Below are 16,965 nucleotides of genomic sequence, written 5' to 3'. Positions count from 1 at the left end.
CTGTGTCTTATCACCTCCTCCCTAACATACCCCCTTATCCTGTAATGCAAGATGCTGCACGTACGCAACGTTTGTTCAGCCCCACAATTACCTCATTTTCTTTGTTCTGCACCGGAAGACCTAACAGTATATATGTAATAGCTAAACAGTAATAAAATTGAGCTGGAGGCATAAGGCAGTAGTGGCTTGACTCCTTATTCCAGCTCCCCTCCGGGAGGGAGGTCACCACTGTGGGCCCCAAGGAAGCAAGCCACAACATTTGGTATAGGCTGTGAGATGTGGGGCTATTCTTAGTTTTTGCCATACTATTTTTCAATGTTGCCAAATAGTGAATTCTTGTCAAATAGTGAATTCTTATCCCAGAAGCTGATGTATTTGGATTTGTCAAACAAATTGCTGAAGATTGCTGTAGTCATTTACTTAGGTTTCTTTTGAACTTATCCTATTCCAGTCATCTATTTACTCTATATCTTATGCAGCATTAGGCAATTTTGATGACTGCCATTTTATAGTATAGTTTAGAACTGATGGAACTAGACCTCCTTCCTTTACATTTTATTTTTTATCAGTTCCCTTGCTATTCTTGCACTTCGATTGCTCAAGATGAATTTTGTTACTATTTCTTCTATTTTGTTAAAGTAGTTATTTGGTAGCTTGATTGGTATGGCACTAAATTAGCAAATTAATTTAGGTAGTACTGTCACTTTTAATATATTAGCTTGAACTAAATTTGGAGTAATTGTCATTTCTCCAGTTATTTAGATCTGATTTAATTTGGGTGAGAAGTGCTTTACAATAGTGTTCATATAGTTCCTGGGTTTGTTTTGGGATGTAGAATCCTAAATATATAATGTTGTCTATAGATTTTTTAAGTGGAATTTCTCTTTGGATCTCTTACTATTGGACTTTGTTGTTCATATATAGAAATGCTGTTGATTTTTGTGAGTTTTTTTTTAATATCCTGCTACTTTGTTGAATTTGTTCATTATTTTAAAGGGTATGTTAGATGATTTCTTGGAATTCTCTAAGTATACCATCATATATCATCGGCAAAGAGTGAAAGTTTTCTTCTTCATTGCCAATTCTTATAGAAGACTGAAGCAGAGTGTGCAATGGCCTGGTATTAGCTGGGATCCAAATTTGTGGTGCATGCTCTAAGATTGCTTCCTTATATTTCTCCATGAACCCTGAAGATTTATGCAACGCTAGATAAGGACCGTGAGAACAGAGGGAGTATCAACCTTGAAAGAAGATTTGCCTGAAAGTAATATACACAGTTATGCAGGTGCAGAGACCAGTACAGAGTTAGACAAAACAAACCCTGTACCCAGAATGTGGGAAAATAGTGCACAGAGGTATGTGACCAGATCAAAGGGTACAGTTCTCACAAGTTTGCATTTTTTTGATTACAAACCTTTTGCAGTTTTTATCTTTAAATATTCTGACTCTCTGGACAATAAATGGATTGCTTTCTTGTATTTCCTGCCTGCCTGTCTTTTTTTCTCTATTCAGCTTCTCATCAAGGCAGGGGGATACAAGTCACCCTGCACAAATTCTGATCCCTTCAATTTTCTTTTTCTTCCCTTATTGTTACAGCTAGCATTTTTAGTACTATATTGAATAGTAATGGTGATAATGGGCAAACTTGATTCACCCCTGAATTTATTAGAAATGCTCTGATTTCTTTCTGCTTTCATATAATATTTGTTCATGGTTATAGATAGATTTATCATTTTACTTATCACTTTAAGGAACACTTCATTTATTCCTAAACTTTCTAGTGGTTTTTCATAGGAATGGATGCTGTAATTTATCAAAGACATTTTCAGCTTCTATTGAGATAATTATGTGATTTCTGTTGGTTTTGCTATTGATATGTTGAGAATCATATTTTTATGGATTTGGTCAATTGAATTGTTAAACAATTTGCTTTCTTCTGTCATTTTTTGTGCTAAGATATTAATTTTCTCTTGCATAATGTTAATTTTCTCTTGCATTTATTTTCCTAATTTTTCCATTTGATTTCTACAATCTATTCAGATCTCTTCAAGAATTACTTTCTGTGCTGGAAACCAATTCATATTCTCCTCTGAAACTTCACCTCTTGTTTTCCTTTTCTGAACTGATAATCTTGTCTCCAAAATATCAGTCAATAGGCCCTGCATGGGTTGGCCTTTCTTCATTTTGGGATGTTAGCTTTCCATATGGTCTTGTGTTGGGTGGGAGCAGGTTCACAGATCTTTGATATGGAGATCCTAACTGCCTTGCTAACTGTGTTACTCAGTGGACCCCCCAGTAAGGAACCAGAAGCTTTCTCTGAATTATCTCTCTTGGAGATTTCAGTGGCCTATTACCTACAAGGAGGTATGGATCAGGTCTGTCCTCACCCAATCTGAGCTAGACTACCAGTGTCTTTTTTCAGAGGGTCTCTCTGGAAAGTCAACAATGGGGAAGTTTTGCTGCCCACTCCTGGGCCTTGGAGCAAGATGCAAATACCTGGGGTTGTTTCTGTGTTTGTACTATAGAAAGTCAAAACCTCCCACAGAAACAACCAGGGCCTTCCAGACCAATTAAGCTGGCCATGTGGGTGTCTGGGCAACCAGGCTGGAACTCTCTTTTTCAATCCACCGTGCAAACTTCAGTGGCTTCCACTGTGGTCCTTAGGTGAGTGAGGTCTCATCCTGTGTCCCTGCTCTGGGCATCTGCTTTCTGCCCTTGACATGCCCATGCTTTCCAACACCCCTCTATGATAGAGCCTGCTGGAAGATTGGAAGTTGATCCCTTTGTTCTCTTGTGGGTTTTGTAGATCCAAATCAATGAAGAGTCTTGGTTCATGACCATTCTGAGGGAAAATTAGGATCGCTTAAAACAGTGCCTGGCTTCTCTCAACTCTCTTGTCTGAAATTCTGATAAGAATTTTCTTACAAACTAGCTAAAAATAACAACTAGGAAAATACCCCAAATCACAATGATCAGAGATTCATTGTATATATTTAAATGCTTGTTCCTAAGCAAAAAATTTGTAAACCCACTATGGTGGCAGATAATATTGGCATACAGCAACATGTGTGGTTGTGGGAAGAAGGGTCTTAAACATTGTGGGGTTTTTGTTTCCCAATCAAAGTAGCAAAAATAAATTCCATTATCCTTAGACATTTAAAGAGACAATTTTATATTGATTTTTTGAGAAAATTGCAATAAAGTTAGGGATATTTTAAGGCAATTTGATTTACTTATGTGAATGATTTGAATAAATTAATTGAAGGAAATCTAACACTAATTTTTTTGATGATTTATATAAAAATTAAAAACAATGTACTAAAATATTCATCCAGTGTACTCCATTATGGAACATGTCATAAAAACACTATAAACCATAAAACCCATAAAAACATTATACAATATTCCCATTGCTCCAGAATGTGACAAGCCCATTATGAGTTAATTTAATATGCAATATTTTTCCAAATACATACAACTTTTATTATTTTCAGGAATTAAAAGTCATTCATAAAAATAGCTTATAAGAAACAAGCTTAATTAAGTCATTTTCATTCCCTGGTGACAGTCTTCACACTTGATTGAAGTCATGGGTCGAATAAGCATCATCATTTTTAATAATTTCAGCATGTTCTAAATGCAGAAAACACTATTGCATTACATAAATTTATACTTATGTTAAGTAACTAAATAAAGTAGAAGCTTGGGCCACATCATAATTATGGAGACATGATATTACACATATGGAACACACTTGGAAAGGTATGCAGGGTGCCTCATTCATGCTGAAAATCCAGGGTTAAATAGGAGGATTGAAATTATATGATGCAAACTTTTTATCCTCTGAAAAATATCGTTTGTATTGGAGCCAAGTTGTTTGCCCTTACAAAAGCTGACACAATGACAGCATCACTATATCATTTGCACATTTAGGTTAGAACTCAAAATGTAGAATTCAGAGTAAAACAAGACTTTTCTAAAAAAAGAAGTGATATTTTATTTGTGCAACTACTGTGACTTATATTTATTTGTAAAATTGAGTACTTCACAATTCTTCAATGTTCATTTTCAAAATTTTTTGTAGTGGTTGTACTTTTTTTTTATTTTTGCCGAGAGAGAGAGAGAGAGAGAGAGAGAGAGAGAGAGAGAGAGAGAGATTTCTTGATTCTGTTTATTTCACTCTGCATCATTTCATGAATATCTTTTCATTTTCTCTGCTTCTATGTATTCATCATACCTATCATTTCTTATAATGCAGTAATATTCCATTATTTTAATTGACCTAAATAATAGATGTGAAAAGATACCTCCCTATTGCATAATTGTGCAAAGATGGGAAGTCCACAAGTTTTATAACCTTGCAAATAAGTTCAGATGTTTTATTATCTTATTGAATTGATTTCATAATTTTACTCTTTTTTTAAAGAAAGATTTTTTACACACAGCATAATTCTTTGAAGGGGAAGTGGATGACACATTTCAATTAGGTAATATAAATTGAAAAGACATCAAAATATTTTAAAAGTCAAAATTCGTATATAGTAATATACTAATTCTAGTCATACAACATTTTATTTAGCTATATATACTCATGATTTTAAAGATTGAACAAGATTGGTTTATTATAATTGTTGATCAAAATTAAATGCTTAAGATATTTTGGAAGTTATCTATTCTCCCATCTTCATAATATTTGGAAAACAAAAAAAAGTGGAATACATTATTTTTAATGGAAGACATGGATGAAAATTCATTTCATCTCTATTTTAGGCCTCCCTAAAAGGCAGTAGTGTTACATTTTTATATTTCATTTTTCAAACAGAATTAGGGGATTTTGAAGTCAAAACTTCTTAAAAGTACTAGTTTATATATAACAATACAGGAATGACTTCTACTATAGTTCCCAAACAAAGGTCTTTCAATCTCAAACAATGAGTGAAGGAACAATCAGCAACCTCCTAATGTAGTACCTTGCATTTATTGATAGTTCTTATTTTCAAGATGTTTTCCATTACTTAAATACTAAATCAACCTTTAAACTCTTTTTTCCCTAATTCTGTCTTCTGGGCTTAAGCAGAATGGACCTATTTACTTTTTCATATAACAAAAGATTGAATAGGACTATTAGAATCTTCTTCAATATTGTCTACTCTAGACTAAACGTTCCTTCAAATGATCTCTATACTTTTTACTTTCCATTTATCTCATGAACATGCTCTCCCACATATGTTTCTATTCTTTTTTGTTAATCTTCTTTAAAAATATGGACCGGTCATTTGTATTTCAAAAGGATGTTGAATGATTTTGTCAAATTCGTTGTAATCTCAAAAAGCAGTCAAAGGTGAATATAAGGCAAGTCATCATTCAGAATAGGTAACTTTAACAACTATAATAACACTTAAGAGATAAATCACAGAAGTACAAATTTAGAGTTAAGGAATCAAATTAATTCACTTTCCATAAAATATAATGATCCCTTCACAACATTTGTGATAAGCAGTTGCTTTGCTTCCACCTAAAGAGCTTACTTAGAAAATCCTTTACAATGGCACAATTCAATCAGGGGAAAACTGTGCCAAGGGAAGGTTTTTCAACAACTATTCCAATCATCATAAGCAGACTCCATCATTAAAAATTAATTAAATTATGCATTCAATAAGACATATATGCATTTTGATCTGCATTGGTAGAAGAGGGCACATATGCAATATTTCATTCAATAAGAAGCAAATTTAATGATCATCCAGATGATCCCTAGCTCAAGAACACAACTTTTAAATGTAATCCATCATTAAATTCTATAGGGATGCAAATCTTGTAACACTTCAATTTCAGAGTTGTGCATGACTCCAACAAATAATAGTAGACTCAAAGAAGACCATTCTGCCTACAGCATATTTTAAGCAATGAATAAAAGGAAGGATTGTCATAAAATAAATTAATAAAAAACTACATGATAAGAAGTGGTAGCCTGAGCCTGCAGTAAGAATGAGAGGTAGCAATTGAAACTGAGTTCTTTCACTAATATCCACAATATATAAAATACATAGTGCTAATCAAAACGATTGATACATTCCCTATGGAATTCTTGTGAAAGAACATAGGCAAGAATCATTTGTAATGAGAAAACATAATTGTATTTTTTCTTCACTGATGGAGAGAATGCTCTTATTCCTGACATCATGGATCTACTGAAGTATGTTGGAATTTTTACCACAGCAAGTAAACTTTGATATAGAATTCTCACATATGTCTTCCAATATAAGCAGCTAGCTGACTAATTATTCCTGAACACATAGGTACATATTTATTTTCTTCCAGTATATATTAATCTATTACAATCTGTAGTAACTTAATGAATATTTATTGAATTGTCATATTGAATTCATCCATTCTTTGCTTCATGCAACAAACATTAATTAAGCAGGCTATTCTGGAGCATATAATAATCTATTATCTATATCACTTATTTGACATGTTATCTTTCACTTTTTGAATATGTCTTTAGATTGCAAAATATTCTATGTTAATATCCATCACTAGCACCTACTCTAACGTTAGTGAATGGATTCACATTATAGTATTGATGTGGATTATTTCATTTTGGGATCTTTCTCAGTTTTATTTGTTAAGAGTTAAGTGAGCAGTCATAAATTCTAAAATGCATAAAAATAAATAAATAAAGTAAAGGGTCTTTCCTTTGTTCAAGATAAGTTGTAGAACCTGTTTTATCCAGGTAGATATGAAGATAACCAAGGGACAGTCAACAGACATTTAAGAAGATATTCATTTCTCTGGGCAAACTCCTTCAACTTAAAAATCTTTGTGTACAGTAGAATTCTTGACTGAAGAAGTGAGTGTGCAAACATAAATATATGCATATGTTTGCATATGCACATGTTCATACACATCTGCATGTTTGTGCCAATACTTACATATAGACATTCTACCTACATATTTGTTTATCAGTGTTTATGGAAGCTTCCATGTTATTTATATGTATATATTTATATTTATAGGTTTATATATACATAGACATATATGCTATGCATATGTCTTTATGTTTATATGAATATGTGTGGATGTGGATGTGTATGTCCTCTTTACAAGAGCAAAAATATACTAGCAGGCATGCTAAAGTGTATATGGATCACTTTTCAAAATGTAGAAAGTGCCATGGATGGTGTGTATAAACTTACATCAAGGACATTTTTAGTAAGACCTAAGATTTTAATATTATATATAGAATTGGAATTATGCTATTTCATGAGGGGAGACTATTCCATGCCCTATTAAAACTTCAATAAAGAAGGAAAAAAATTCAAATAGAATGTCTAAGATGCTTTGGACTTAGTTTCTGCCTTCATAGGAAACAGTTATATTGTGAGTGTAAGGAATGCTTTGCTTCCATATTCTAGGCATTTTTTGCTCCCATTGCTTTGGAATCTGTGCCTTGCTTTTGCCTTACTCCATTGGTGTCTGTAGTACTTGCCCTTAAATGAACAATTAAACAATCTACAAGAGATAGAGAAGTAGTCATGCCTAAGCTTTTTGGGAAATGTAGTCTAAGAACTGGGAGACAATATTTTAACTCATACCTCGATGACTCTGATGCTAGCATTCTATTAAGGGTTTTCTAAGCAATGACTGTCATTACATATGCCTTAAATTACAATATTACAGCTATAAAAATAAAAGGTATTCCTTTTCATAATCTGGAATTACATAGAAGGGACAGTGGATAGACTACTAGACTTTGAGTAGGATCTGATGTCAAATTCCAATTTAGACAGTAGCTCTGTGACCCAGGGCAAATCACTTAACTTCTCTCAGGCTCAGTTTGCTGATTTTTGAAATGTTGATAATGAAAGAACCTAATTCAAAGAGATGTGAGGATGAAATTAAACCATTTGTAGAGATTTCTCTTTAAACTTTAAAACATTATATAAATAATATCTACTATTACTCACAAAGTAATTGCATTGAATCTTGAACTTTAAAAAGTTTAAAACACACACCCATTGAAAAATGCATATAAATATATCTGTCAGATTCCAAAAAGGGGGAAAAGTATGAATATCTTTCTGCCACTAATTTTTTATAGCAGCTGACTCAAATCATTTGAGATTTTTAGATGTCAGCTGTAAAATTTCACAGCATAATATATGAAGTATTCTATGACAATGAGTTAAGGAAACTTGAGTTCAAACTCAACCTCATATACTTATTGAACTGAATGACCCCAAGTTATAACTTCTGTCTGCCTCAGATTCCTCAACTATAAAATGAGAAAAATAATAGCATCTCCCACATTTTATGAGTATTAAGTGAAATAGTATTTGTAAAGCAATTTAGTTTTGTCCTTCATTTTTAAAGAAGACCACGACATCAGTGAAATGATGTCATGATAAGCACATGAATTGGATTTGAGTGAGGGGTGCTATGCTAAATCACCAGTCTCACTTTTTCCTCCAGGGTGATCTGGGTCCAGTGGCCAAATATTCATCAGGACAACTGGAGATGGCCCTGGATGTGAGGCAATCAGAGTTAAGTAACTTGTCCAAGGTCACACAGTTAGTGTCAGAGGCTGGATTTGAACTCCTCTCCTTCTGATTCCTAGGCCAGAGCTCTATCTATGTGTCATCTGGCTGCCTTAATTGAGTATTAGTGACTGAAAATATCTTCAAGTGTTATTGACTGCCTGGAGATTTTCTTTAAAAATAACAACTTCGAAAAGAATGAAACTCTATTTGGAGAATTTTAGGCATTATCTAGGAGGAGAGGAAGTTGGTCAAATAAAAAGTGAAGGCTCTAAGAGCAACTCTGGCCCAGGCCTGTTATATCCAAGCATAGAAGGAGGTATATCAAAAGCTCATTCATTAAAAAAATTCTATAAATAGGAAAAAATAATTACACAAATAATTTACATGTATATTTGACAGTTAAATGTCACACTTTCATAACCTTATATGGTCAATTTCTAACATAGAGCAGAGATCATTATCTCCCTTTGATAGCTGAGAAAACAGAGAACCAGAGAGCTGAGATAATTAGAAATAGATAAATGGTCAGAGATAGACAAAAACATAGAGACAGAGACACAGAAAAAGAGAGAAACATTAACAAAGAAAGTTTTTCCTCCCTCATTTCTGCTTTCCCTGGTGTTTTTTTAATTCTTGTTTTTAAGTAAACATTTTTTTTTTGGAAGGCAGTGGGGTTAATTGATTTGCCTAAAGTCACACAGTTGGGTAATTATTATGTGTTTGAGCTTAGATTGGAACTCAGGTCCTCCTGACACCAGAGCCAATGCTCTATCCATTGTACCACCTAGCTGCCCTGTCCTTTAATTCTTAACTAAAATATCCTGTTCCTTAAAAAATTGTTCCTTACACAATTTAATTCAAGTGTCTTCTCTTAGTTATTTCCTACATATCTTGTATATATATAACAAATTTCAAAGAAACTTTGCACTATAAAATGATGGTGTTATAATTTTTCATTAATAACAATCATCATTATTCTGTTTGAAAGAAATGTGTTAAATTTGGGTTGAATCAAAACTTTTACTATAAGCATAAGTTACACATATACTTTTTGGCTTAGCAAAACTTTTACACCTTTTGCCTCACTCTTCCTTTTTTACTACTTGGGAAACTGAGGTTCAGAGAAATTAAATAAATTGCCCGAGGTCAAAATTATCTATGGTGTTATTCAATGCCAAGTCTTTTCTGTCTGATCTTGTATGTATACATAATAACATCTTTCGGTCTTTTAATTCGTTTTGTAAGGACTATTCGTTGTTTCAAATTTATACCATTTTGCTTTTTCAAGCACAAACTAGATTGTTCATTTGAAAATTCATTGGCTTTGGGCGGCTAGTTGGCATAGTGGATAAAGCACCGGCCTTGGCGTCAGGAGTACCTCGGTTAAAATCCGGTCTCAGACACTTAATAATTACCTAGCCATGTGGCCTTGGGCAAGGCACTTAACCCCATTTGCCTTGCAAAATCCTAAAAAAAAAAAAAGAAATGGAAAAACATTGGCTTCTCCAGAATAATTCAATGACTTTTATGAACCTAAGGAAAGCCTTTGGTTGTATTGTGCAGAAATTGATGACCATGTTGGATTCTACAGTTAAAAAAATAAAATGCTTTAAATTGTTCAATGAGGAACCCAAAAGAAAAAGTCCATATGAGAAAATAATTGCTGCAGAATATGGCTACTCAACACTACTAGAATCATCAGCTCATACAAAGGAACTTAATTAAGTATAGCTAAAACCATTCTTTAGAAGAAGAGTCTGTGAACCAAAGAGAACTGAGATTAAGAAAGAGACCTAGAGGTTAATTTCTTCATCCAATTCCTTCTAAGGATGGAAATACCTCGAACTTGCATATAGTGGTTTAGACATAACTGGCTTGAAGTTTGGGTTGGGTATCTTAGAACATTTTCTCAGTATCACATTTTCTAAATGAAAAACAAATGATCAACTGCCTAATAATTACTATCAGAGAGCTACTACAAGGTATATTTCTATGTATTGCCAGAACTAGGAGTAGTCAGTCTTATATAAGGAGATTTGTTAAAGCTTATTGAAAGCACTAATTAAAAATTTAATGATTAAAGGTAGTCACCTAACACAGTAACTTGCACTCCATAAATAACTCATAATCATTTAAGAAACTTATAAGATTTTATTTTAGAATTCAAAGAAAATACAAATTTCTGAAAACATATTTAATCTATGAAAAATAATAGGTAAAAATGGAAAAAGTGTTCCAATGTTTCATTTTGTACTGAAATAGAAAAAGTCCTGGCTTTTAAGGACAAAGATGTGGGTTTAATTCCTGTTTCTGAGGTTAATACGTATGTGACCCACTAGATTGTAAGCTATATGATGGCAAGATCAGTATTTTAACTATTTTTGTATCCCGCCAGTTCTTAAAATTTAGTGCCTGGAACACTATGCATTTAATAAAAATTTATTGACTGACTTGGGCAAGTCACTCAATTTCCCTAGGAAAAAAAAAGATAATTGAATAAAGTAGACTTTATGATATCTTCCAGCTCTGAGTCTAGAAACACTAGAATGAGCCTGTAAGCGTATACTATGAATGGAATGGTCCTCATTATGAAGGGAAGCAAAGTGAACCTCCAAGAGCCCAAGATATTTCCTTAGATTTACTTGACCAGCAAGTATAAGAGGCTGGATGGTAACTCAGGTCTCTTTTGTCCACATGAAGCACTGCAATTAGGGACAAAAGTGAAGCAAAATTCCTGACCAGAAGGATTTTAAAATGTTAAAAAAATGCACCAAAAATAAAATGATAAAGGAATATATGGTAAGTGCCAAGGTAATTCTTTATTTTCAAAAATCAAAATGACATCATTATGTTTGGACCAATGTACAGTATATCTGACTGTAGTTTATCAGACCAATATGAACCAGAAAAGCTAGAGCCTTTCCCAGAGGTTGGAAATAAGTAGTCCATGTGAATATTTAGAGTAGAGATGTGTATCTCACATTTCTTTTAACTTTTGCGAGTCTTCTTCATTCCTAGAGCACTGCATATTTTTGGATTCATGCACATCATTCTGGGTAGTCCTTTGCCAGCATTTCACAAAATTGAATCCCAATGCTCTCCATGGAAAATTTGAGAATGTCCTTTTATGGCTTCTTCTGACAACCATGTGTACTCTTTGTATGAGTTCTCTGTAAAATAGTCTTTTAGACAAACATACATATTTGCCATGCAGACAAAGTGATCAATACAGGAGTTGTATTTCAGAAGTTTGAATGCTTTGGAGCTTAGTTCAGGAAAGGATTTGTGTTGGGGGCAGCTAAGTGGCACAGTGAATAGAGCACTGACCCTGGGGTCAGGAGGACCTGAGTTCAAATCCAATCTCAGACACTTAATAATTGCCTAGCTGTGTGGCCTTGGGCATGTCACTTTACCCTGTTGTCTTAAATAAAAAAAAAGGATTTGTGTCTGGTACTGTACAATGCAAGTGATCTTCAAAATCTTCATAAGACAATTATTATGTGAGCAATTCAGGTTTTTGGCATGGTTATGGCACACCGTGCAGGTTTTACCATGGTTATGGCACACCGTGCGGTTTTTACAGGCATATGACAATGGAGTCAGCACATTGACTCTGTAAGACCTTCAGTTTGGTGGGCAGTCTAATTTCTCTTTTTTTCTCAAATGTGTTTACAATGTTTCCCAAACACTGAGTTACCTTTGCAATGCATGTGTCAATCTCATCCTGTGATCATCCTTGGAAACTATACTGTCAAAGCAAACTTATTCACAGTATTCAAATTGACTTTATTTGCTGTAATGATGGTTCCAGAAATGGATGATGTGGTGCTTGCTGGTGGAGAACCTGTGTTTTCTTGTTAATTGTTAGCCCATCATTAGTACAATCTGCAGAGAATGAATCCAAATTTTGCTACATTCTATCTTCAGAGATTTCATTGGGTATACAATCATTTGTAAATAACAACAAAAAAATCATGTGCACAAACTTTTTCCCTACTTGAGTCTTTGTTTGTAGATTTTTCAAGTTAAATAATTTATCATCAATGCAGTTGCTGACTTTGATGTGGATTTTTATCTTTATTGAAGATGTCTGCCAACATTGTTGAAAAAGTCATGCTAAAAAGTATGGGAACATTCATACATTCTTCCTTTATTTCATTGTTGACTGGGAAAAAATGTGAATCATTTTCTGCTATCCAGAATATAGACAAGCATGCCATCAAGAAATTAGCATATAATACTTATGACAACTTCAGGCAATATAATTTTGATGCACTTTCCCATAAACCTTTACAACTAAGAGGTATCAAAGATAACAATTTAAATTGCTTTTGAAGATCTGAAGGCTATGTATCAGTCAAGGATATATACTGTATTTTAAATATTCAATGCTACCTTGATTAGTTATTAGGACATGATCCTGGAGACATGGATTGAACAATTCCATAGTATTATCTTCAATCCATGCTGAAGCCATTGACTGTATTCCGCAAGTTGAAATAAATCATTCTATACCTAATTTTCCAACTTAAGAGTATGTTTTGAATACCATTTAATTCTGCTAATGTGGCAAAGTGGCTTGTATTGATTTTCTTTCAATTGAACAAGGCAAGGTGTCCACCACTCTCATAAAAGTTGATAAAAATTGTCTGAGTTTTATGGCAAAAGATGTTTATCTCTAAGAATTCAAGAATGTCTCCACTGTCCATCACAATATAAGAAAAGGTAATGGATTATCCTGTAACAATCATAAGGGAAGCTCTCTCTTATTCATTGCTAACAAGATGGCCTTCTTATTCTGCTGATTCTTCATCTTGAGAGCCAGTGCGGGTTCAGAAAAGTCCAAGAAATGGTCAAAATGGTATATACTGTTTGTTAATATCAGGAGTATTGCATGAGCAAATTTGAGGTGTAAATACAATGATTATTAATCTGATACTGTTAGTTCTGTGAACTTGTGGAGAATCTGAGTTTGGTTACTTGGAAAATCCATCAGAAGTTTATGATGTTTTCTTCTCCAGGTTCTGGAAAATGAATGATGCTCTCAGGGTAAATATCATACAAATGGTACCGAAAAATTCCCACATTACTTTAATTATTGAGATTAGAGTGCATATCATTGAAAAGTTGCAGTTACTTGGGTATATATTTTGACTCTTCTAAACGTAAACTTCTTGAAAGTCAGGTAACCCAAAGTTATATTGAGCACAGATTCTTATATATGTATAGCAACCCCTTGATAAATATTTACTGCATGAATAAAATTCTGAGTTCCCAAAAGAGAACACTTAAAAGTTATGATTATGGATTAGATAACAAGTCTGGGAGTCTAAGGTTTAAACAAAAAGGTGACATGAAGTACATGGGTAAAAAACTGGGGAGAGAATCAGAGACACCTAAAAGAGGCTATTTTTTATAATATAAGTTTTCACATCACTCCTCTTCTCCTGCTGCAATCTCCCATTGCCAAAAGTTGAAAATCTCTGTTTTAGACCTAGTTCTTCATTAGAATGGTTGTGTGATTTTTCTTCTTTCTCTTCAGTTACTAAACATCAGTTCTTAGATGTAAAATGAAATACTTATACAAAATGATATTCAAAGTACACACTTATATGAGACTTTAAAAACTGAAGTATGACAAAATGATTTCTCATCTGAGAATGTTCTTTTCTAATGAAATATTAGATCAAGTCCATACTTGCAATTCTCTCTTCCAATAAGTGCACCAGATCATATAATTTATTAACCTTTCTATGTCCTTTTATAATAAAATTCAATTGTGATTATTTTCATTTTAGTGCATTTCTTTCCTCCTTTTTCTCCTCTACCATGAAAACTGATAAGTCAATTTTTAAAGAAATAATATCATTGTTATATGAATTACTCTTCTTAACTTTCACTTTCAGAGTGTCTTTTCTGATTCCTCATATTGCACACTTGATACAATTACAAATGTAATGATTCCATATCTGTTATCTGTTCCATTTTCTATTCATAGCCTTATTTTCCATTTCATCCATGAATTCATTGTTTATCTAAATTAGTTATGTCATTTGTCAAATTTTCAGGAGGTAATTTTTACCAATGCTTTCATTTGTTTTGTGAGGTGATATTTTAATATCTTTTTAATCTTTCTTTGGGCTAATGTTTTGCAATAATTTCATCCACTAAACATTTTCTTTCATTTACTAAGGCAGAGAAATTTCTAAATAACATGGTTTAGTACCTTAACTATAGTGACTTTATTGGTGGTGATGCTAAAAAATGAGAAGTAGAACAAAAGAATCTTTTTACTCAAATAGTACAAATTAGAACAGAAAGAGTTTTGCAAATTTATTCTTTTTATCCTTATCTATTCTTCTAATTTGTATTAGATTTTTATTTTTAACTAGATGGTTCTTTCATAACACATAAGTACTTTCACCATAAATAGAATTAAAACATCAGCTGTTTCCTGCCTTTTGGCAATACATTTCACATCTCTCAATTTTTGTGATGCTCCTATGCTTGTTTATTTTTAGTTTTTTATCACTTCTTTCATAAAAATACTAATAATGATATAAATATATAAGACTACTACTCTATTAGGCTTTGGCCTTTTTTATTTTTTAATCTTAACTCATATTTATCAGTGTTTCATTGTCCTTTCATGTGTCCATCTAAATATTAATGATACTGAGTATGAAAGCACAGAATGATGTTGTTTAGAGGATCTCCTCAAATTTTCCATTATTTTTTCCTAAGGATCAATTAGATATGTTAGGATAAGCTTTGCAATAATCATTATGATAATAACATGGTGGTTGCTCATCACCCTTGTTGTTAATGTTCTTTTAATTTTTCCCATTTCATTCAGCACCAATTCATGCAAATCTTTCCAGACTTTTCTGAAATTATGTCCCCCATGATTTTTATAGAACAATAGTGTTCCATCACATACAATAACCACAATTTTTTCCCATTATTGCCAAATTGACGGGCATCCATTCAATTTCCAAGTCTTTTCCGCTACAAAAAATGCAATGAGTATTTTAAACATTTGAGATTCCCCCCGTTTTTATGATCTCTTCAGGACATAGACCCAATTTTCCCCACATCATTTTCAACATTGATCATTTTCCTTTCTAGTAATATTGATCAATCTTAGAGGTGTGAGGTAGTACCTAAGAAATGCTTTAATTTGCATTTCTTTCATTAATAATGATTTAGAGCAAATTTTCATATGACTATAGATAACTTTGACTTGTCTATATGAGAATTGCCTTTTGATATTCTATGATGATCAATTAGGTAATGAATTGATTTTTTTAAAATAAAATTGACTCACTTCTCTAAATATTTTAGAAATGAATTCTTTGTCAGAAACATTTGTAAAAAATATTCCTCAATTTACTATATTTCTTTTACTCTTGGCTGCCATGGTTTTATTTGTTATAAAACACTTATAATTTAATTTAATCAAAAGTATCCAATTTTTTTATTATACTACTCTGTCTCTTCTTTAGTCATAAATTGGTCCCTTTCCATAGCTCTAACAGGAAACCTATTCATTGTTTTCCTAATGAACTTCTAGTATTACAATTCATGTCTAAATCCTGCATCCATTTTGACTTTATCTTGGTATAGGATACGTGATATGGATCTATGCCTGGTTTCAGTCAAGCTATGTTCCAGTTTTCTCAGAAGTTTTTATCAAAGGGTGAGTTTTTCTCCCAGAAGCTGTAATTTTGGGGTTTAGCAAACAAGAGATTACTATGGTTATTTGCTGCTTTCCCTTTTGTCCCTAATATATTCCATTGATCTGCCACTACCCAATATCAAACAGTTTTTATAATTGATGCTTTATAATATAATTTTTGAACTGGTATGGCTAGGTCACCTTTCTCTGCATTTTTTGTCATTTATTCCCTTTATTCTTGCCCTTTTGTACCTCCATATGAATTTTGTTACACTTTGTTCCTAGCTCATTAAAGTAATTCTTTGGAAGTTTGATTGGTATTGTACTATATAAGTAATGTAATTTAAGTAGAATTATAATTTTGATTATATTTTCTTGACTTACCCATGAGCAATTGACATTTGCCCAGTTATTTAGTTCTGATTTTGTGTGAAAAGTGTTTTATAGTTGTTTTCACACAGTTTCTGTGTGTGTCTTCGCAGACAGACTTCCAGGTATTTTATATTGTCTGAAGTTATTTCAAATGGGATTTCTCTTTCAAGTTCTTGCTGCTATATCTTGTTAGTAATATATAGAATTGCTAAGGATTAGGTAGGTTCTTTTAAATCCTGCAACTCTGCTAAAGTTGCTAATTGCTTCCAGTATTTTAGATAATTTGCTAGAGTTTTCAATGTATGCCATCATATCACATAGATGTGATATGATGGCATACATCGAAAACTGTTTCTTCATTACTGATTCTGT

The sequence above is a fragment of the Macrotis lagotis genome, chromosome 3 (assembly GCF_037893015.1).
Source record: "Macrotis lagotis isolate mMagLag1 chromosome 3, bilby.v1.9.chrom.fasta, whole genome shotgun sequence".
Taxonomy (NCBI): Eukaryota; Metazoa; Chordata; class Mammalia; order Peramelemorphia; family Peramelidae; genus Macrotis; species Macrotis lagotis.
The sequence above is the reverse complement of the archived record's forward strand: the minus strand, read 5'-3'. Positions refer to the sequence as shown.